This window comes from Bufo bufo, chromosome 2 (genome assembly GCF_905171765.1).
Source record: "Bufo bufo chromosome 2, aBufBuf1.1, whole genome shotgun sequence".
Classification (NCBI taxonomy): Eukaryota; Metazoa; Chordata; class Amphibia; order Anura; family Bufonidae; genus Bufo; species Bufo bufo.
The window spans coordinates 15,768,562-15,793,847 of record NC_053390.1 but is presented as its reverse complement, the minus strand read 5'-3'; the positions used below and the strand labels follow the sequence as shown (position 1 = coordinate 15,793,847).

Here is a 25,286-nt window from a genome sequence, read left to right as displayed (position 1 = left end):
GCCTTATGCCTATCCCATGCATGCTTAAACCCCTTCACTGTATTTGCAGCTACCACTTCTGCAGGAAGGCTATTCCATGCATCCACTACTCTCTCAGTAAAGTAATACTTCCTTATATTACTTTTAAACCTTTGCCCCTCTAATTTAAAACTGTGTCCTCTTGTGGTAGTTTTTCTTCTTTTAAATATGCTCTCTTCCTTTACCGAGTTGATTCCCTTTATGTATTTAAAAGTTTCTATCATATCCCCTCTGTCTCTTCTTTCTTCCAAGCTATACATATTAAGGTCCTGTAACCTTTCCTGGTAAGTTTTATCCTGCAATCCATGTACTAGTTTAGTAGCTCTTCTCTGAACTCTCTCTAGAGTATCTATATCCTTCTGGAGATATGGCCTCCAGTACTGCGCACAATACTCCAAGTGAGGTCTCACCAGTGTTCTGTACAGCGGCATAAGCACTTCACTCTTTCTACTGCTTATACCTCTCCCTATACATCCAAGCATTCTGCTGGCATTTCGTGCTGCTCTATTACATTGTCTTCCCACCTTTAAGTCTTCTGAAATAATTACTCCTAAATCCCTTTCCTCAGATACTGAGGTCAGGACTGTGTCAAATATTCTATATATTTACGCCCCAGGTGCATTATCTTGCACTTATCCACATTAAATTTCAGTTGCCAGAGTTCTGACCATTCTTCTAGTTTTCCTAAATCCTTTTCCTTACACAATTAATATTATAACCTGAATAGAGCAATATCCCCAATATATCCTAAATAGATAAAACTTACATAAAATACACGATATATAATAAAAGATACACGAATATATATAACAATCCACTGTTGTAGCTAATAGAAATCCGGTGCAAATAATTGCGCTAAATAGATTATTGCTGTTATCTAGAACAGTGGCTAGCAGCAAATATATCTCCAGAGATAAATGAAGTGAATAATGATTAAATAGTGTATCATGTGATATAAAACAGTTTAGTGCATATTATACCTCTATATAAAATATATAAAAATAGTGAATATAGAAAAAATGGTGTACAATCTGTGCAAAATTGAAAATATAAATATATGAATATATAAATAAATGTGAAAGTATCTCTAGAGAGTCAACAGTATGAAATAGTATGAAATAATTTGCTGCGTCCTACTGGTATAGTCTTTCTTTAATATTAGGAAGTGTGGTCTGAATATCAACTGGATCCACACAATTCCTAGAGGTAGACTCGATTCCAGCAAATATCTGCCTAGGCAGGCTTGAACGCAGTCAGCCGCAACAAGCGCGGCAAGATAATTGTGCCGCAATATAAATGTGTCCAGCAATGTTGCAAGGTAATTGAGCAACAATACAATTTTCTCCGGCAATGTTACAGAGACAGTGCAGATGTATCTAGCAATGTTACGCCGGTTCAAATGTAGCCAGCAATGTTACTCCGGTTCAAATGTAGCGGTGCCGAATCGGTTTTACTCACGTGCAGTCCTACTCCCACCGTGGCGTCCCACGTGGTATGAGTTCAGGAGGACTTGCCTTTAGGTAGCACGATCAGAGTCTGTCTTGTTATCCGCTGGCAATGCTGTGTCTACCCGACTGTAAACGGGAGCACTGGCTATCTCAAGCTGTGAGTCCACGTCAGGTTTCTTTGATTAGGATAAGTATCCCACCTGTCTGGGTCAGTACTGGTGATAGAAAGTCTCACCCGCTGTACTATATCCAAAGGGATCCACAGTTCGGTTGGCCGCAATTCAGATGTCCTTTTTTAGAAAGCGCTTTCTCAATTCAGTCAATAGTAGAAAATTGTAGCCGGTCTTTTGTCAGGTCCAATTGCTCCTCACCAGACGCATTTCGAAGGCTATCTGCCTTCTTCCTCAGTGGCTAATTTGGATCTGACTGACTTGCCGGCTTTTTATCCATTTTACCTCCAAAGGGCTCCTTATTAAACCTGGGATGGGCCCAAGAGATCTGGATTTCATGAATATAATTAACATGTGTTGCGGTATTCCTGCGGTATATCTGCGGTTTTTATACACACATGCGTTTTTTTATATTGTGTGTTCTTAAATCCGCCAAGATCCTTAGGCATGTCCAATTTTTATTATAGCAGGTTGCATTTAGATCCTATAAACATGATTATATCCAATATCATATATTAATAAAAACACTTTTTTTTTTTTTTTTTTTTTTTAAATAAATATATCAGATATATATAAAAGCTAGACACCTTAATTAAGAACATATTAAATAGTAGGGAGCTTCTGTATAAGGTCTAAAAATATATATAAAAAACTCTTTATAAAAATTTCTATATAAAATATAGATTATATAATTATTATATTCTCCATGGTTTCTTGGGGTATTATATCTACTGCAGGGTATATATAAATATTTTTATAAGGTGTATATCAACATTTTTAATAGGCGGCAGGGTATATCTGGTGAGGCTCATCCCCTAAAATGGTTCGGGCAGAATATAGAAGAATGGTAAAGATGGTATGGGGCCGGAGATCTCCAGCGCAGGGGGGGTCATAGTGCTGCTAAACAGCCCGACTAGTACCCCCCATGGGCCGAAGACACCCGACCCATCACAGAAAACCAAATATTTCCAACTCAGCATTTAGCCCTGCTGGGGCCAAACTGCCGAATTCGAAAATCTTCCTAGACTCTGCCCTAGACATTCGGGCAATGTGGTTGCCCCCTCTCCAATGCCGTTCTATCTGTTCGAATGCTGCGAAAGTTAGAGACTTAGGATCTTGATTATGTATCAATTTAAAATGTTTTGATAGTACATGTTTTTCATACCCTTTCTTAATATTATTTATATGTTCCGCTATCCTAATTTTTAAGGGTCTTTTAGTCCTGCCAATGTATTGTTTAGCACATGAGCATTCAATGATGTAGATTACATTTGAACTATTACAAGTGAGAAGATCTTTTATCTCAACTGAAAAATTATTTTGTGTTGAGGTCACTCGTGTAGTCTTTTTTGCAAAAGATGTATTCCTACAATTTATACAGCATCCACATCTATGAAACCCACTCCTTTTTAACCATTTATTAATGGATCCGGTTTCTCTTGTCTGACTTTTAATAGATGGTGCTATCTTCAGGCCCAAATTAGGGGCCTTTGTATACACTATCTCCGGTGTTGGTGGGATTAGAGGGCCTATAGTTTTATCCTTCTGGATAAGATGCCAGTTGTTTTTGATGCTCTGCTCTATTTTTTTGTGTTGTGCGTTATAGGGCAGTATTATGCGGAATTTGTTGTCATCAATGGGTTTATCATCCTTTTGTTTAGTTTCAAAAAACTATTTTCTATCCATTTTTCTAACCTTACATAGAGCTTTTTCAACAACCATCTCTGGATATTCCTTCTCCAAAAATTTATTCCTCATAATAACAGCTTCATCTTCAAACTCTGTCTGATTTGTGCAGTTCCTCTTTATTCTACGGAACTGTCCTGTAGGTATATTCAATAACCAAGAGGGCAAATGACAGCTAGAAAAGAGGATGAAGCTGTTCTTGGCTACCTCTTTCTGAAAAGTGGTACAGATATAATGTTCCATCTGGGTAGTGATCCGAATATCTAGGAATTCTGTATATTCCTGATTGATATTAGAGGAGAATTTTTAATTAAATTCATTTTTGTTGATGTCCTCCAAGAAGGTGTGGAGACTAGATATATCTCCCTGCCAGACAAAAATAATATCATCAATATAGCGCTGCCAGAGCACCAGATCCGACCCCAGCATGGGTAAGATGGTCTCCTGTTCCCATTGCGCCATAAATAAATTGGCATAGCTGGGGGCGAATCTGGTGCCCATGGCAGTGCCACGGGTCTAGAGGTAATAAGCCCCCTCAAAAAAGAAATAGTTGTGCGTTAAGATATATCTCACACCCTCTGCCAAGAATTCTATTTGTCTATCTCTAAGATTGCCATAATTCCTCAGCTGTGACTTCATACTGTTTATGCCCTGTTCATGATCAATCACGGTATAGAGTGACTGTACATCCAATGTCCCTATAAGCCAATGTGGCTCCACCTTCAGATTTTCCAATATCTGGACAATCTGTGTGGTGTCTTTGAGATAAGATGGAGTGTTCTTCACTGTAGGCTGAATTAGTTGGTCTATATATTGGGACAAATTGGATGACAAGGACTCTATACCCGAGATTATGGGGCGACCTGGTGGATCCGACATACTTTTATGTATCTTGGGCAGACAGTAAAACACAGGTAATCTCTGTTGTGTCCCCAAGATAAAATCAAATTCCTGTTTGGAAAGTAGTCCGTCCTCCAGTCCTCCATTACAGTATTGACTTAATAATTCTGAAAATTCTTCTATTGGATCCTTCCTCAGTTTCTTGTATGTTGTTGTATCCGCAAGCTGCCTCAAACATTCTGCATTATATTTGATAGTTTCAAGGAGAACAATAGCTCCGCCTTTATCGGCAGGGCGAATAGTCAGGGTATTGATTTTTTGTAATTCCTTGATTGCTTTAATCTCCTGTGAGGTCAAATTATTTCTCCTCAAACAGTTGAGGCGGAGCTATTGTTCTCCTTGAAACTATCAAATATAATGCAGAATGTTTGAGGCAGCTTGCGGATACAACAACATACAAGAAACTGAGGAAGGATCCAATAGAAGAATTTTCAGAATTATTAAGTCAATACTGTAATGGAGGACTGGAGGACGGACTACTTTCCAAACAGGAATTTGATTTTATCTTGGGGACACAACAGAGATTACCTGTGTTTTACTGTCTGCCCAAGATACATAAAAGTATGTCGGATCCACCAGGTCGCCCCATAATCTCGGGTATAGAGTCCTTGTCATCCAATTTGTCCCAATATATAGACCAACTAATTCAGCCTACAGTGAAGAACACTCCATCTTATCTCAAAGACACCACACAGATTGTCCAGATATTGGAAAATCTGAAGGTGGAGCCACATTGGCTTATAGGGACATTGGATGTACAGTCACTCTATACCGTGATTGATCATGAACAGGGCATAAACAGTATGAAGTCACAGCTGAGGAATTATGGCAATCTTAGAGATAGACAAATAGAATTCTTGGCAGAGGGTGTGAGATATATCTTAACGCACAACTATTTCTTTTTTGAGGGGGCTTATTACCTCTAGACCCGTGGCACTGCCATGGGCACCAGATTCGCCCCCAGCTATGCCAATTTATTTATGGCGCAATGGGAACAGGAGACCATCTTACCCATGCTGGGGTCGGATCTGGTGCTCTGGCAGCGCTATATTGATGATATTATTTTTGTCTGGCAGGGAGATATATCTAGTCTCCACACCTTCTTGGAGGACATCAACAAAAATGAATTTAATTAAAAATTCTCCTCTAATATCAATCAGGAATATACAGAATTCCTAGATATTCGGATCACTACCCAGATGGAACATTATATCTGTACCACTTTTCAGAAAGAGGTAGCTAAGAACAGCTTCATCCTCTTTTCTAGCTGTCATTTGCCCTCTTGGTTATTGAATATACCTACAGGACAGTTCCGTAGAATAAAGAGGAACTGCACAAATCAGACAGAGTTTGAAGATGAAGCTGTTATTATGAGGAATAAATTTTTGGAGAAGGAATATCCAGAGATGGTTGTTGAAAAAGCTCTATGTAAGGTTAGAAAAATGGATAGAAAATAGTTTTTTGAAACTAAACAAAAGGATGATAAACCCATTGATGACAACAAATTCCGCATAATACTGCCCTATAACGCACAACACAAAAAAATAGAGCAGAGCATCAAAAACAACTGGCATCTTATCCAGAAGGATAAAACTATAGGCCCTCTAATCCCACCAACACCGGAGATAGTGTATACAAAGGCCCCTAATTTGGGCCTGAAGATAGCACCATCTATTAAAAGTCAGACAAGAGAAACCGGATCCATTAATAAATGGTTAAAAAGGAGTGGGTTTCATAGATGTGGATGCTGTATAAATTGTAGGAATACATCTTTTGCAAAAAAGACTACACGAGTGACCTCAACACAAAATAATTTTTCAGTTGAGATAAAAGATCTTCTCACTTGTAATAGTTCAAATGTAATCTACATCATTGAATGCTCATGTGCTAAACAATACATTGGCAGGACTAAAAGACCCTTAAAAATTAGGATAGCGGAACATATAAATAATATTAAGAAAGGGTATGAAAAACATGTACTATCAAAACATTTTAAATTGATACATAATCAAGATCCTAAGTCTCTAACTTTCGCAGCATTCGAACAGATAGAACGGCATTGGAGAGGGGGCAACCACATTGCCCGAATGTCTAGGGCAGAGTCTAGGAAGATTTTCGAATTCGGCAGTTTGGCCCCAGCAGGGCTAAATGCCGAGTTGGAAATATTTGGTTTTCTGTGATGGGTCGGGTGTCTTCGGCCCATGGGGGGTACTAGTCGGGCTGTTTAGCAGCACTATGACCCCCCCTGCGCTGGAGATCTCCGGCCCCATACCATCTTTACCATTCTTCTATATTCTGCCCGAACCATTTTAGGGGATGAGCCTCACCAGATATACCCTGCCGCCTATTAAAAATGTTGATATACACCTTATAAAAATATTTATATATACCCTGCAGTAGATATAATACCCCAAGAAACCATGGAGAATATAATAATTATATAATCTATATTTTATATAGAAATTTTTATAAAGAGTTTTTTATATATATTTTTAGACCTTATACAGAAGCTCCCTACTATTTAATATGTTCTTAATTAAGGTGTCTAGCTTTTATATATATCTGATATATTTATTTTAAAAAAAAATAAAAATGTGTTTTTATTAATATATGATATTGGATATAATCATGTTTATAGGATCTAAATGCAACCTGCTATAATAAAAATTGGACATGCCTAAGGATCTTGGCGGATTTAAGAACACACAATATAAAAAAACGCATGTGTGTATAAAAACCGCAGATATACCGCAGGAATACCGCAACACATGTTAATTATATTCATGAAATCCAGATCTCTTGGGCCCATCCCAGGTTTAATAAGGAGCCCTTTGGAGGTAAAATGGATAAAAAGCCGGCAAGTCAGTCAGATCCAAATTAGCCACTGAGGAAGAAGGCAGATAGCCTTCGAAATGCGTCTGGTGAGGAGCAATTGGACCTGACAAAAGACCGGCTACAATTTTCTACTATTGACTGAATTGAGAAAGCGCTTTCTAAAAAAGGACATCTGAATTGCGGCCAACCGAACTGTGGATCCCTTTGGATATAGTACAGCGGGTGAGACTTTCTATCACCAGTACTGACCCAGACAGGTGGGATACTTATCCTAATCAAAGAAATCTGACGTGGACTCACAGCTTGAGATAGCCAGTGCTCCCGTTTACAGTCGGATAGACACAGCATTGCCAGCGGATAACAAGACAGACTCTGATCGTGCTACCTAAAGGCAAGTCCTCCTGAACCCATACCACGTGGGACGCCACGGTGGGAGTAGGACTGCACGTGAGTAAAACCGATTCGGCACTGCTATATTTGAACCGGAGTAACATTGCTGGCTACATTTGAACCGGCGTAACATTGCTAGATACATCTGCACTGTCTCTGTAACATTGCCGGAGAAAATTGTATTGTTGCTCAATTACCTTGCAACATTGCTGGACACATTTATATTGCGGCACAATTATCTTGCCGCGCTTGTTGCGGCTGACTGCGTTCAAGCCTGCCTAGGCAGATATTTGCTGGAATCGAGTCTACCTCTAGGAATTGTGTGGATCCAGTTGATATTCAGACCACACTTCCTAATATTAAAGAAAGACTATACCAGTAGGACGCAGCAAATTATTTCATACTATTTCATACTGTTGACTCTCTAGAGATACTTTCACATTTATTTATATATTCATATATTTATATTTTCAATTTTGCACAGATTGTACACCATTTTTTCTATATTCACTATTTTTATATATTTTATATAGAGGTATAATATGCACTAAACTGTTTTATATCACATGATACACTATTTAATCATTATTCACTTCATTTATCTCTGGAGATATATTTGCTGCTAGCCACTGTTCTAGATAACAGCAATAATCTATTTAGCGCAATTATTTGCACCGGATTTCTATTAGCTACAACAGTGGATTGTTATATATATTCGTGTATCTTTTATTATATATCGTGTATTTTATGTAAGTTTTATCTATTTAGGATATATTGGGGATATTGCTCTATTCAGGTTATAATATTAATTGTGTATGGTTACAATATTATTGATATTTATCTGCACACATATATTGCTATAATAAACTAATATATTATTATCACACCACCCGAGTCGCTTTGCCTACTTTGTGTACCGGATATATGAGTGCCCATTCTATTTTTACTACTATTGTTTTTTGGTGATTGGGTACAACATCTGTTTGGTGCACCTGGCCATCACTAATCAGAGGTGAGCCGTCCTTTACCTCTGTTTCTTAAATATCGTGAGATTGCATGGTATTCCTTCGGATGTGGTTTCTGATAGGGGCACACAGTTTGTCTCCAGGTTCTGTAGGGCGTTCTGCTCTCGGCTTGGCATTCAACTTTCGTTCTCTTCGGCTTTCCATCCGCAGTCGAATGGACAGACGGAGCGTACTAATCAGAACCTGGAGACCTACTTGAGGTGCTTTGTGGCGGAGAATCAGGAGGACTGGTCCTCATTCCTGCCCTTAGCGGAGTTTGCTTTGAATAACCGTAGACAGGAATCCACGGGTAAGTCGCCATTTTTTGGCGCAAATGGTTTTCATCCTCAGTTTGGTACCTTTTCTGGGACTAGTTCCTCTGGGATGCCAGAGAAGGAAAGGTTTTCTTCTACCTTATCCTCTATCTGGCGGAGGATACAAGTGAATTTGGAGACGATGGGTGAGAGATATAAGCAAATGGCTGACAGGAGAGGTGTGACTGGTCCGGACCTGTGTGTGGGTGATCTGGTGTGGTTGTCCACTAAAAACATTAAACTGAGAGTGCCATCTTGGAAACTGGGTCCAAGATTTATCGGCCCATACAAAATATCTGCGCTGATCAATCCAGTAGCGTTTCGACTGGATCTTTCGCAGACTTGGAAGATCCATGATGTGTTCCATAGATCTTTATTGAAAAAATATGTGAGACCAGTGGAACCATCGCCATTGCCCCCTCCTCCTGTTCTGGTCGATGGGAATTTAGAGTTCGAGATCTCCAGGATTCTTGACTCTAGAGTTCTTCGGAGTTCCCTTCAGTATCTGGTACACTGGAGGGGACACGGCCCCGAGGAGAGGATGTGGGTTCCGGCACTGGAGGTCAACGCCAGCCGACTGGTTAGGGCTTTTCACAGAGCCCACCCGGATAGGGTTGGTCCGGGGTGCCCGGAGGTCACCCGTTAGAAGGGGGGGTACTGTCATGCCCTGCTCAGACGGTGTGCGGAGGTCTGTCAGATTGGCAGCATGTGTCTAACCTTTTGTTTGTTTTGGAATCATGCTGGATCCGCCTTCCTTCAGGTGCTCTGGGTGGGGTCATTGGCTTAAATTGCCTTCAATCCCAGAGGGCCGTGCGGGTTATAGCTTTCAGTCTGGCCTTGGATTCAAGGAAGGAAGGATTGTCTGTTCCAGCTCAGATAAGTTTGATTTCTGTTTGTGTTGTTTGCGGTCTAGGCTATTTGTGTGTCTTCTGCCCCTTCTCCCCTTTCACCATCTCAGGGATTCTAGGGTGTTTGCAGTCCAGGCACGAGGACACTTCATTCCTACCATTAAGGTCTGAATGTGGGCTTAGCAGCATAGGGAGAGAAGTCAGGGATGTGCTAGGAGGTGAACTGTCCCCAGCATCTAGCCTAGACACTGGTGTATTTGGTTGTCTGTGTATCTGAGTTCCTGTCCGCCCTGACAGTAATCTACTGTGACACCAGATATGAGTGGTGGCACTGGCAGTAGTTGGCACAGTACACGCTGTAGGCCTGACACACACGCTTGCAGGCAACTAACTGCAATTATATTACAGTTAAAAAAGTTTATTTTATTTTTTAAATGTAATCTACTGTGACACCAGATATGAGTGGTGGCACTGGGCACTGGCAGTAGTTGGCACAGTACACGCTGTAGGCCTGACACACACGCTTGCAGGCAACTGCAATTATATTTTTTTTTTATGTAATCTACTGTGACACCAGATATGAGTGGTGGCACTGGGCTCTGGCAGTAGTAGGCACAGTACACGCTGTAGGCCTGAAAAAACATGCTTGCAGGCAAATAACTGCAAATATATTACAGTTAAAAAAGTATTTTTTTTTAAATGTAATCTACTGTGACACCAGAAATGAGTGGTGGCACTGGGCAGTGGCAGTAGTTGACACAGTACACGCTGTATGCCTGACACACACGCTTGCAGGCAACTGCAATTATATTACAGTCAAAAAAGTTTTTTTTTTAAATGTAATCTACTGTGACACCAGATATGAGTGGTGGCACTGGGCACTGGCAGTAGTGGGCACAGTACACGCTGTAGGCCTGAAACACACGCTTGCAGGCAACTAACTGCAATTATATTACAGTCAAAAAAGTTTTTGTTTTTTTTATGTAATCTACTGTGACATCAGATATGAGTGGTGGCACTGTGCACTGGCAGTAGTTGGCACACTGTATGCTGACTCCTATTTACCATGATTTTGAATGTGATTGCTTAATTCTGAACACAGCTACATCCCCAGTTATAAGAGGGTGTGCACACTTATGCAACCACATTATTTTATTTTGTTCCCTAAAATATTTCAGTTTGTTTTTCAATTGAGTGGTACAGTTTATAGGTCACATTAAAGGTTGAAAAAGTTCTGAAATGATTTATCTTTGTCTAATTTTTTTACAGCACAGAAACCTGACATTTTAACAGGGGTGTGTAGACTAATTATATTCACTGTATATACCAGGGTGATGGAAATATGGACCCTGGAATATACGACTGCAATGTTCCAGGACAAAATACAGGGTGGGCCATTTATATGGATACACCTTAATAAAATGGGAATGGTTGGTGATATTAACTTCCTGTTTGTGGCACATTAGTATATGTGAGGGGGGAAACTTTTCAAGATGGGTGGTGACCATAGCGGCCAATTTGAATCCAACTTTAGTTTTTTCAATAGGAAGAGGGTCATTTGACACATCAAACTTATTGGGAATTTCACAAGAAAAACAATGGTGTGCTTGGTTTTAACGTAACTTTATTCTTTCATGAGTTATTTACAAGTTTCTGACCACTTATAAAATGTGTTCAATGTGCTGCCCATTGTGTTGGATTGTCAATGCAACCCTTTTCTCCCACTCTTCACACACTGATAGCAACACCGCAGGAGAAATGCTAGCACAGGCTTCCAGTATCCGTAGTATCAGGTGCTGCACATCTCGTATCATCTGAAGGCAATCGTCTATGCTGTGAAGATACAAGATGTGCAGCACCTGAAACTACGGATACTGGAAGCCTGTGCTAGCATTTCTCCTCCGGTGTTGCTATCAGTGTGTGAAGAGTGGGAGAAGAGGGTTGCATTGACAATCCAACACAATGGGCAGCACATTGAACACATTTTATAAGTGGTCAGAAACTTGTAAATAACTCATCAAAGAATAAAGTTACGTTAAAACCAAGCACACCATTGTTTTTCTTGTGGAATTCCCAATAAGTTTGATGTGTCACATGACCCTCTTCCTATTGAAAAAACAAAAGTTGGATTCAAAATGGCCGACTTCAAAATGGTCGCCACCCATCTTGAAAAGTTTCCCCCCTCACATATACTAATTTGCCACAAACAGGAAGTTAATATCACCAACCATTCCCATTTTATTAAGGTGTATCCATATAAATGGCCCACCCTGTAGATCTATTTCATGATATTTGGGATGTTTGGAACAATTACTGGGCTACTAGGCAACCCTGAGTAGAGCGCAAGAGAATTATGTATCCCCCCCCCCCTTGATGTGTCATTGTCTGTATTGTCTATGTCTTTCTTTATTAGTGTTATTCAAATAGGTTTCAGCTTAGATCACACACACCCTAATATTAGATCAATGTAGCTACTCCCTCATGAGAGTTCCTTATACGTTGGGACATCCTTATAATTGTCTTTCTTTTTTTAATTACTTTTCATTTTTTTTCAATATCCATTTTTATCAAAGAAATGAGTACGACAAGACGCTGGATTCTTAAGTAACCTTTATTGGTTCTTAATTGATTTACATTGCACATAAAATGTGAAGTTATAGTATATGTTTATTTGTATAGTATATGTGTCGTGCATATTGCTTTGTTCACTTTACCTTGTACAATTGTGCATACAGTTGAAACACAATTGTTTTGTTGTATTTCAATAAAAATGCAATTATATAAAAAAGAGAAATATAATTAGGTCATTAGGATATCACCACCCAAAAAATAAACCTTCTTATTGGCTTTTTAAGGTCCATGAATAACCTAATTTGTTAAATTATGTAAAAATGTTTCTCTCCTGTGTGAATTTTCTCTCCTGAATTTTCTGATGTGTAACAAGATTTAATTTATCTTTAAAACATTTCCCACATTCTGAACATCAATACGGCTTCTCCCCTGTGTGAATTCTCTCATGATTAACAAGATATGATTTTAGTGTAAAACATTTCCCACATTCTGAACATGAATATGGCTTCTCTCCTGTGTGAATTCTCTCATGATTAACAAGATCTGATTTTTGTGTAAAACATTTTCCACATTCTGAACATGAATATGGCTTCTCACCTGTGTGAAATTTCTGATGTGTAACAAGCTTTGATTTAAATGTAAAACATTTACCACATTCTGAACATGAATATGGCTTCTCTCTTGTGTGAATTCTCACATGTGTAACAAGTTTTGATTTATTTGGAAAACACTTCCCACATTCTGAACATGTATATGGTTTCTCCCCTGTGTGAATTCTCTTATGTTTAACAAGATGTAATTTTAGTGTAAAACATTTCCCACATTCTGAACATGAATATGGCTTTTCTCCTGTGTGAATTCTCTCATGTTTAACAAGATCTGTTTTTTGTGTAAAACATTTTCCACATTCTAAACATGAATACGGCTTCTCTCCTGTGTGAATTTTCTGATGTGTAACAAGATTTGATTTCCCAATAAAACATTTACCACATTCTGAACATGAATACGGCTTCTCTCCTGTGTGAATTTTCTGATGTGTAACAAGATTTGATTTATTTGGAAAACACTTCCCACATTCTGAACATGAATATGGCTTTTCTCCTGTGTGAATTCTCTCGTGTGTAGAAAGATATGATTTTTGTGTAAAACATTTCCCACAATCTGAACATGAATGTGGTTTCTCTCCTGTGTGGCATCTTTCATGTATAACAAGATAAGATTTATATTTAAAACATTTCCCACATTCTGAACATGAATGTGGCTTATCTAATATGTCAAATCCTGTGTGTGTAAAAAGACCTGAGCTTTCTGTGAACTCTTTACCACAGTGAAACCTTTCATCCCTTTTCTGACTTGTACTTGCGGTAACAATCTGTGATTGGCCAGGAGAAGGCCCCTCGTGATTAGGAGGATTATAGGATATATCTGTACTGTGAAGTCCTGGATGTACGTTAAGGGTAATGATGTTTTGTCCTGAAGACCGCTGCAGGATATCTTCATCCTTTATTGATAACAAACATTTTTCCTCAGAATTCTTGCTGGGATTTTCTGTTAAGATAAAAATTAGAAATTGCATTTTTTCCCCCACTAGATAAACATAACATTCCTATTAGTCTGGATGTGGATTCAACAGGAAGTATAAGCATAAGCCATTCTCCTGGATTTCAAAAATAAAAAATCAGCACCAAAAACTGCACATAGGACTGAACTGATTGAGACTCTCATCGCAGTCACAGCATGTTGCATGGTGACACCATTAAAATACTTTACATGAGATGTCTCGTGACTTTGTCACATGACACCATCACCGTGGAGCCCTAGCTTAAATCAAAATAACGATTAATTGAACATTTTTCTGTGGTTAGAATTAATGGACCGATATATTGTTAGTGATGTGTGGGCAGACTGCGTCCACCCCTCTCTGCTGTCTCCATCCCTGCAGGCAGTGGCTTCTCTGGGATAAATGAAGGTGCTCTGGATAGCAAGCATACCCTGAAGTATCACTGGCACTGCTCCTTTTAATGGGAGAACCATCTGTCCCAAGGAAACACGATTCAATCAAAGAGCGGAGGGAGTACCACCTTTTAGTGGAGGGCAATATATATATATGTGTTGTATCCTTCAGGAAACAGCAGCTGGATATGGTAGGAGTACCTCCACCAGCTTCAGCTTATTTTATATGGGAGTACCACCTGTCCTTGGAAGACTAGACTATTTCAGTGGCAGCTGGGAGTACCACCCTTCTCTGCAGGGCAATACACTCAGCTATGTGTAATATATAAGAAATGAAGCATTTTCAGCAGGACATTACAGGACTACCACCACCACCATCCTGAGCTGCTTTCAATGGCTCAACTAATAAAGTTTTGCTTCCTATAAAGACCCAGCAATATTCCCCTAAGCACCTCCATCCCTTCCACAGGACTCCTTAGGCTGCGTTCACATGGGCGAGTATTCCGCGCGGATGCGATGCGGTAGGTGAACGTATTGCACCCGCACTGAATCCTGACCCATTCATTTCTATGGGGCTGTTCAGATAAGCAGTGATTTTCACGCATCACTTGTGCGTTGTGTGAAAATCGCAGCATGCTCTATATCCTGCGTTTTTCACGCAACGTAGGCCCCATAGAAGTGAATGGGGTTGCGTGAAAATCGCAAGCATCCGCAAGCAAGTGCGGATGCGGTGCGATTTTCACGCATGGTTGCTAGGTGACAGTCTATTCACTGTATTATTTTCCCTTATAACATGGTTATAAGGGAAAATAATAGCATTCTGAAAACAGAATGCTTAGTAGGTGATCAATTGAGGGTTAAAAAAAATAAAAAAAATTAACTCACCTTCTCCTCTTGTTCGCGTAGGTCCCGGTCTCTTCTTTACTTCTTTAAAAGATGAACTATGGGCTAAAGGACCTTTGGTGACGTCAGATCACATGCTCCAATCACATGGTACATCACCGTGGTGCAGCAGTGCCGATGAGGGCGAGGACACGATCAGGTCAGTTACCGAGTCTGCATTTTGGTTTCTATTCTATTTCTATTAATTGCCCAGACCAAACTCCACGTGTGATCCCAGCCTTATAAAGCTTGCTATAAGTTCCTGACAGAATCCAGGATTCTTCTCTACACCCGGTCATGACTTATATATAAACGTCCGACCATCTCTGACAACCAGTCCTGCACTCTTCCGACACATTTTACCCTTCAACACTTTCATTTAACAAGTTTATGTAAAAGGATCCGTCAGCACATTCCTCAACACAACCTGCATTCATTATTTAACAGATCTTAGCCCTGAGGATGTTGGTGGACTCACTAGAAGAATCCATGTCATAATACACATCTAGAGCTGAATTCACACTGTCTTTTTTAGTGCACCTCCTCTCCTGCTGCTGCTGAAATCTCACACTGTTCAGTACAGGCTGCAGTCTCGCTGGCTCTTTGGTGAGAGAGCGCCCGTCTCCAGGAGCAGTTTCAGTGTGAACTTCCATCTGCTGCTTTATTTTACTGCACTTTGTACTGAGCATGTGTGAGATATCAGCAGCAGCAGGAGAGGAGGTGCACTGAAAGGAGCTCGTCAGTTAAGCCATAGATGGTCAGAGAATGTGGATAGGTCATGAATACAATAACCAAAGACAATTACTTCTCCCAACTGGTTCAGGACCCGACTAGAGGGACGGCCATACTGGACTTAGTATTAACGAATAGACCTGACAGAACAACAGACGTGCAGGTTGGGGGACACCTGGGAAATAGTGACCATAAAGTAATAACCTTCCAATTATCATTCAAAAGAGCGTTTCTACAGGGAGGAACAAAAATACCAAACTTCAAAAAAGCTAAATTTAGCCAACTAAGAGAGGCCATAGGCCTAACTAAATGGGACAAAGTCCTCACAAATACAGACACAAAATGGGATATCTTTAAAAACATCCTAAAATCTCATTGTGAGAGGTACATACCGTATGGTAATAAAAAGTTAAGGAACAAAAAGAAACCAATGTGGATAAACAGAACTGTAAAGAAAGCAATAAATGACAAAAAGAAAGCATATAAAACACTAAAACAGGAGGGTAGCACGGAAGCACTGAAAAACTATAAGGAAAAAAATAGAACATGTAAAAAACAAATAAAAGCGGCCAAACTAGAGACCGAGAGATTAATTGCCAAAGAGAGTAAAACTAACCCTAAAATGTTCTTCAATTATTTAAATGTTAAAAAGTATAAATCTGAAGGTGTCGGCCCTTTAAAGAGTAATGAGGGGGGAGTCGCAGAGAGCGACGAGGAGAAAGCAAAGCTGTTAAATATTTTTTTCTCCAATGTATTCACTGAGGAAAATAAATTGTCAGATGAAATGCAGAATGCAAAAATAAATTCTCCATTAAAAGTGTCCTGTCTGACCCAGGAAGAAGTACATCAGCGACTTAAAAAGATTAAAATAGACAAATCGCCAGGACCAGATGGCACACCCCCCCGTATCCTAAGGGAATTAAGTAATGTCATAGCCAGACCCTTATTTCTGATATTTGCGGACTCTATACTGACAGGAAATGTCCCACAGGATTGGCGCGTGGCATATGTGGTGCCAATATTCAAAAAGGGGCCAAAAACAGAGCCTGGAAACTATAGGCCGGTAAGTTTAACATCTGTTGTGGGTAAACTGTTTGAAGGTTTTCTGAGAGATGCTATCTTAGAGCATCTCAACGGAAATAAGCAAATAACGCCATATCAGCATGGCTTCATGAGGGATCGGTCATGTCAGACTAATCAGTTTCTATGAGGAGGTAAGTTCTAGACTTGACAGCGGCGAATCAATGGATGTCGTATATCTGGACTTCTCCAAAGCATTTGACACTGTACCGCATAAAAGGTTAGTATATAAAATGAGAATGCTCGGACTGGGAGAAAACGTCTGTATGTGGGTAAGTAACTGGCTCAGTGATAGAAAACAGAGGGTGGTTATTAACGGTACACACTCAGATTGGGTCACTGTCACTAGTGGGGTACCTCAGGGGTCAGTATTGGGCCCTATTCTCTTCAATATATTTATTTATGATCTTGTAGAAGGCTTGCATAGTAAAGTATCAATTTTCGCAGATGACACTAAACTGTGTAAAGTAATTTACACTGATGAGGACAGTATACTGTATATATACTACAGAGGACAGTATACTGTATATATACTACAGGGGACCTTATACTGTATATATACTACAGAGGACAGTATACTGTATATATACTACAGTAGACAGTATACTGTATATACTACAGAGGACAGTATACTGTATATATACTACAGAGGACAGTATACTGTATATATATACTACAGAGGACAGTATACTGTATATATACTACAGAGGACAGTATACTGTATATATACTACAGAGGACAGTATACTGTATATATACTACAGAGGACAGTATACTGTATATATACACTACAGAGGACAGTATACTGTATATATACACTACAGAGGACAGTATACTGTATATATACTACAGAGGACAGTATACTGTATATACACTACAGAGGACAGTACACTGTATATATACTACAGAGGACAGTATACTGTATATATACTACAGAGGACAGTATACTGTATATATACTACAGAGGACAGTATACTGTATATATACTACAGAGGACAGTATACTGTATATATACTACAGAGGACAGTATACTGTATATATACTACAGAGGACAGTATACTACTACAGAGGGATCTGGATAGATTGGAGGCTTGGGCAGATAAGTGGCAGATGGGGTTTAACACTGACAAATGTAAGATTATGCACATGGGAAGAAATAATGCAAGTCACCCGTACATACTAAATGGTAAAACACTCGGTAACACTGACATGGAAAAGGATCTAGGAATTTTAATAAACAGCAAACTAAGCTGCAAAAATCAGTGTCAGGCAGCTGCTGCCAAGGCCAATAAGATAATGGGTTGCATCAAAAGGGGCATAGATGCCCGTGATAAGAACATAGTCCTACCACTTTACAAATCGCTAGTCAGACCACACATGGAGGACTGTGTACAGTTCTGGGCTCCTGTAAACAAGGCAGACATAGCAGAGCTGGAGAGGGTCCAGAGGAGGGCAACTAAAGTAATAACTGGAATGGGGCAACTACAGTACCCTGAAAGATTATCAAAATTAGGGTTATTCACTTTAGAAAAAAGACGACTGAGGGGAGATCTAATTACTATGTATAAATATATCAGGGGTCAGTACAGAGATCTCTCCCATCATCTATTTATCCCCAGGACTGTGACTGTGACGAGGGGACATCCTCTGCGTCTGGAGGAAAGAAGGTTTGTACACAAACATAGAAAAGGATTCTTTACGGTAAGAGCAGTGAGACTATGGAGCTCTCTGCCTGAGGAGGTGGTGATGGTGAGTACAATAAAGGAATTCAAGAGGGGCTTGGATGTATTTCTGGAGCGTAAAAATATTACAGGCTATAGCTACTAGAGAGGGGTCGTTGATCCAGGGAGTTATTCTGATTGCCTGATTGGAGTCGGGAAGGAATTTTTTATTCCCCTAAAGTGGAGAAAATTGGCTTCTACCTCACAGGGTTTTTTGCCTTCCTCTGGATCAACTTGCAGGATAACAGGCCGAACTGGATGGACAAATGTCTTTTTTCGGCCTTATGTACTATGTTACTATGTTACTATGTTACTATGTTACAGGACTCAGGAGCGCTCTTACTTTCTAGATGGGGTCATAAATGCTCATTTTAAGATCAGCCATTCTGACACAGAATTTCAAAGTAAGTAAGTAAGTACACCGGCCTCATCAGGTCTAAGAGATCTCCTTAATACTACATGTCGCCTGAATTGAGACATTTAGTGAGAGATTCTCTATTATATATATTTTTTTTACATTACTTTTTTTATTTAAAGTTTTACATCCAACAAATATGCAGCAGCTTCACGTTTGTTACAGCAGTAATAAGTAATAAAGATATAAAATCTTCCATTATCACCTGATTACATTTATATTACATATGGTAACTGCCTGATAGAGACATATAAGAAAAGAAACATAAATAAAACAAAATGAAAGTAATAAACCTTTCAAGTATCAGATCTGGTCCGAGTCTGTAGGGAGAGTCTTATATCTCACCTAACTCCGACAACAGTCCAAGATCGAGAGTCAGAGGGAGTATCTGAGATTTCCCCAAACTAAGACTGCTCTTCTATCTTCATCGTCCTCGTCCCTATTTTGGAGCGGTTTTTGGGGGGTGCTTCCTCCATAGGTCCCACAAGGTCTTAAATGCCTCATATCTGTTTAGTCTGATTGCAGTCATTTCCTCCACAGAGATCCTCTATAATATTATGGACAATCTGGTCCTGACCACACAATCCTACATTTACTAAGATCATGCACCTTGAGGTGAAGCGCACGTCTCAGGGAGAATTCACGGACATGACCATGCGGTCTGTAAGGTCTAATGGCCGCACAGTCACCAGATCTCGGGTTTATAGACATCTTTTGAGTTTTTTATCTCATGACTTGTATTTCTTGATGGCACCACTTTGGGGCACATGTAATCGGTTTAGGTTTTATTCATTGTATTTGAAGGAACACATAAAGCCCCGCTATTCCTCCAATGTTCCTTGTGGATTGTTTTGCCGTTTATTGCGCAGTAAAAACTACGTGTGACCGTTATTCAATGGGACGGCACGAATGAAGTGACACCAGAGATGGAGATTATTTATGATGTTTTGCTCAATACAAATATATTTTATGAACAAAAAAAGTGCTTTTTTGTTTTTTTTTCCTTACAAGACACAACTATTTCCTGTTCCCGTCGCTGGGCCGGTACGAGGCTCTTATTGTTTTACTGAGTTGTCATTTTTAATGGTTCCATTTTGGGGAACTTATAATGTATTGACTAATTTAAATTTTTTGGGGGGTGGAGAAAGGAAAAAATACTGAATCCAGCTTTTAGTTTTTTACACACTGCTCTGTTCTATATGAATACGTTCTCTTCATTCTAGGGGTCGTTATAAATGTGTCTGAACCAAATATATAGAACAATTCTAACGACGTTATTTTTCATTGTATACGTTTTTTTTCTTTTTTCTTTTAGGGGGAAGAGTCCTACATGTCTTTCTTCCTAGGGGACTTGAAGCTGTGATCCTTTTATCACTTGTATAATGCTTTGCAGTTCATAGTTTTCCATAGCATTACTGGCGGTAGTACACTGACCGGCGATCTATTAGGCTGTACCGCTGGGGTCTCCTATTACACAGCAGGTCTGGGGTCTTTGTGAGGCCTCTGGGCGCCATTGTACCTGATTGGAACCTCACAATGACATTTTGGGGTGCCTATGGCCAGACAGATGGAGACCCAGCCTCGTCTCAACCACTTAGATGTTGCTACACGTATGATGGACATTTCCATTATGAGTCCAGTGTATTCATCAGATATGGGCTCCCCCCCCCCCCTCATACTACTGACTGACAGTAATAGGGAGAAAGCTGTCAATCAGCGGCAGGTGGGCAGTAAGAGCCTCATCTCCGGACTCCTAGCACTCACACTGCACTGCCACAATCAGCGACTTCTCCAGAACTACTGCAGAGTCACAGATATGTGATAGACCAGAGACATCAGCCGTCACCGCTCAGAGAGGGGGCATAAGGGGGGAAGGTTCCCTCCATAGACCCTTATAGGAAACCCCCAGAAGACATGTTCCCGGAGAGCTGTATAGTGGGCACTAGATTATAGACATCAGCCGTCACCGCTCAGAGAGGGGGCATAAGGGGGGGAAAGGTTCCCTCCATAGACCCTTATAGGAGACCCCCAGAAGACATGTTCCCGGAGAGCTGTATAGTGGGCACTAGATTATAGACATCAGCCGTCACCGCTCAGAGAGGGGGCATAAGGGGGGAAAGGTTCCCTCCATAGACCCTTATAGGAGACCCCCAGAAGACATGTTCCCGGAGAGCAGTATAGTGGGCACTAGATTATAGACATCAGCCGTCACCGCTCAGAGAGGGGCATAAGGGGGGAAAGGTTCCCTCCATAGACCCTTATAGGAGACCCCCAGAAGACATGTTCCCGGAGAGCTGTATAGTGGGCACTAGATTATAGACATCAGTCTGTCACCGCTCAGAGAGGGGGCATAAGGGGGGAAAGGTTCCCTCCATAGACCCTTATAGGCGACCCCCAGAAGACATGTTCCCGGAGAGCTGTATAGTGGGCACTAGATTATAGACATCAGCCGTCACCGCTCAGAGAGGGGGCATAAGGGGGGAAAGGTTCCCTCCATAGACCCTTATAGGAGACCCCCAGAAGACATGTTCCCGGAGAGCAGTATAGTGGGCACTAGATTATAGACATCAGCCGTCACCGCTCAGAGAGGGGCATAAGGGGGGAAAGGTTCCCTCCGTAGACCCTTATAGGAGACCCCCAGAAGACATGTTCCCGGTGAGCTGTATAGTGGGCACTAGATTATAGACATCAGCCGGTCACCGCTCAGAGGGGGCATAAGGGGGGAAAGGTTCCCTCCATAGACCCTTATAGGCGACCCCCAGAAGACATGTTCCCGGAGAGCTGTATAGTGGGCACTAGATTATAGACATCAGCCTGTCACCGCTCAGAGAGGGGGCATAAGGGGGGAAAGGTTCCCTCCATAGACCCTTATAGGAGACCCCCAGAAGACATGTTCCCGGAGAGCTGTATAGTGGGCACTAGATTATAGACATCAGATTCTCCTCCTGCCTTGAAGGCACCAAGGACAGAATCTGAAGTCACTTTCTCCATTCATGATTCCATACCTGTGGTGACATCTCCTGGAATGTCCTCCTCCACCTCACTCTTACACGGGGGATCGCCCATCATCCACTCTTCTTCATCTTCCACTTCAATAATAATCAGATCTTCTTCCTGCTTTGCTATCTGTAACAATTCAGTACAATACAGCAGACAGGTGGGAAATCTAACAGATCCACAGAAGAGACCCCCACAATCTATGACCCCTCTATGACTGCAGGACCCCCCTATATAGATGTGTACAGGGCTCAGCTCCATCTACCTGAGGGTTCTCTGGGACCTTCTCCTCTGGACAGTCCTGGGAATACAGAGGACGGGGACATCTCTCTGGTGGATTTCTCCTCCTGGATCCATCTGTGGAGACACAAGCACACAGTGACTATATACATGGCCTCCTGTAGATCTGTCTATAGATCAGACTCTTCTCTCAGCTCCTTCACTTCTAGGTTTAGTGATCGGAGGAGATAACACTGGAGGGTTTCCTGATATCTCCTTCTGACAGAAGCTCCAACGTCAGGCTCTATACAGTCATACAGGGGCGGACATTGCCCAGAAGCTCCATGTATAATCTACAATGTATACGCTGCACATGACGGCTCTTACCTTGTGATATAAGAGGCTGGTGCTCCTCCATTACATGTCACTGCACACACGTGTACACACTGCACATGACGGCTCTTACCCGGTGATATAAGAGGCTGGTGCTCCTCCATTACATGTCACTGCACACACGTGTATACACTGCACATGACGGCTCTTACCTTGTGATATAAGAGGCTGGTGCTCCTCCATTACATGTCACTGCACACACGTGTACACACTGCACATGACGGCTCTTACCTTGTGATATAAGAGGCTGGTGCTCCTCCATTACATGTCACTGCACACACGTGTATACACTGCACATGACGGCTCTTACCCTGTGATATAAGAGGCTGGTGCTCCTCCATTACATGTCACTGCACACACGTGTATACACTGCACATGACGGCTCTTACCTTGTGATATAAGAGGCTGGTGCTCCTCCATCACATGTCACTGCACACACGTGTATACACTGCACAAGACGGCTCTTACCTTGTGATATAAGAGGCTGGTGCTCCTCCATTACATGTCACTGCACACACGTGTATACACTGCACATGACGGCTCTTACCTTGTGATATAAGAGGCTGGTGCTCCTCCATTACATGTCACTGCACACACGTGTATACACTGCACATGACGGCTCTTACCCTGTGATATAAGAGGCTGGTGCTCCTCCATTACATGTCACTGCACACACGTGTATACACTGCACATGACGGCTCTTACCTTGTGATATAAGAGGCTAGTGTTCCTCCATTACATGTCACTGCACACACGTGTATACACTGCACATGACGGGTCTTACCTTGTGATATAAGAGGCTGGTGCTCCTCCATCACATGTCACTGCACACACGTGTATACACTGCACATGACGGCTCTTACCTTGTGATATAAGAGGCTGGTGCTCCTCCATTACATGTCACTGCACACACGTGTACACACTGCACATGACGGGTCTTACCTTGTGATATAAGAGGCTGGTGCTCCTCCATCACATGTCACTGCACACACGTGTATACACTGCACAGGACGGCTCTTACCTTGTGATATAAGAGGCTGGTGCTCCTCCATTACATGTCACTGCACACACGTGTACACACTGCACATGACGGCTCTTACCTTGTGATATAAGAGGCTGGTGCTCCTCCATTACATGTCACTGCACACACGTGTATACACTGCACATGACGGCTCTTACCCTGTGATATAAGAGGCTGGTGCTCCTCCATTACATGTCACTGCACACACGTGTATACACTGCACATGACGGCTCTTACCTTGTGATATAAGAGGCTGGTGCCCCTCCATTACATGTCACTGCACACACGTGTACACACTGCACATGACGGCTCTTACCTTGTGATATAAGAGGCTAGTGTTCCTCCATTACATGTCACTGCACACACGTGTATACACTGCACATGACGGCTCTTACCTTGTGATATAAGAGGCTAGTGTTCCTCCATTACATGTCACTGCACACACGTGTATACACTGCACATGACGGGTCTTACCTTGTGATATAAGAGGCTGGTGCTCCTCCATCACATGTCACTGCACACACGTGTATACACTGCACATGACGGCTCTTACCTTGTGATATAAGAGGCTGGTGCTCCTCCATTACATGTCACTGCACACACGTGTACACACTGCACATGACGGGTCTTACCTTGTGATATAAGAGGCTGGTGCTCCTCCATCACATGTCACTGCACACACGTGTATACACTGCACATGACGGCTCTTACCTTGTGATATAAGAGGCTGGTGCTCCTCCATTACATGTCACTGCACACACGTGTACACACTGCACATGACGGCTCTTACCTTGTGATATAAGAGGCTGGTGCTCCTCCATTACATGTCACTGCACACACGTGTATACACTGCACATGACGGCTCTTACCTTGTGATATAAGAGGCTGGGGCTCCTCCATTACATGTCACTGCACACACGTGTATACACTGCACATGACGGCTCTTACCTTGTGATATAAGAGGCTGGTGCTCCTCCATCACATGTCACTGCACACACGTGTATACACTGCACAAGACGGCTCTTACCTTGTGATATAAGAGGCTGGTGCTCCTCCATCACATGTCACTGCACACACGTGTATACACTGCACATGACGGCTCTTACCTTGTGATATAAGAGGCTGGTGCTCCTCCATTACATGTCACTGCACACACGTGTATACACTGCACATGACGGCTCTTACCTTGTGATATAAGAGGCTGGTGCTCCTCCATTACATGTCACTGCACACACGTGTACACACTGCACATGACGGGTCTTACCTTGTGATATAAGAGGCTGGTGCTCCTCCATCATGGCCTCCTTGTACAGGTCCTTGTGTCCTTCTATATACTCCCACTCCTCCATGGAGAAATAGACAGTGACGTCCTGACACCTTATAGGAACCTGACAACACAATGACACCGTCATCACCCAGACCCCTCCAGTGCTGTTACTGGAGAATTTCCCAGCATTCCCAGCAGTGTCACCTCTCCAGTCAGCAGCTCCATCATCTTGTGGGTGAGCTCTAGGATCTTCTGCTCATGTATCAGGGGGTGAGGGGGAGGCTCTGTGATGGGGGGAGGGGTCCTGCTCCGCCCTCCTGACTCCTGGAGATGGATGATGGGAGTCACACAGTCCCCCGATGTCTTCTTCACTATTGTGTACTCCTGTGGATGGAGAGAGACACTTAGGGAATAAACCCTTCA

At 41.6% G+C, this 25,286-nt stretch overlaps 1 pseudogene; it reads right to left on the bottom strand.

The window, feature by feature from the left end:
* Positions 1–25,286, bottom strand: part of LOC120992024 — a 363,844-nt pseudogene that overhangs the window by 57,355 nt on the left and 281,203 nt on the right.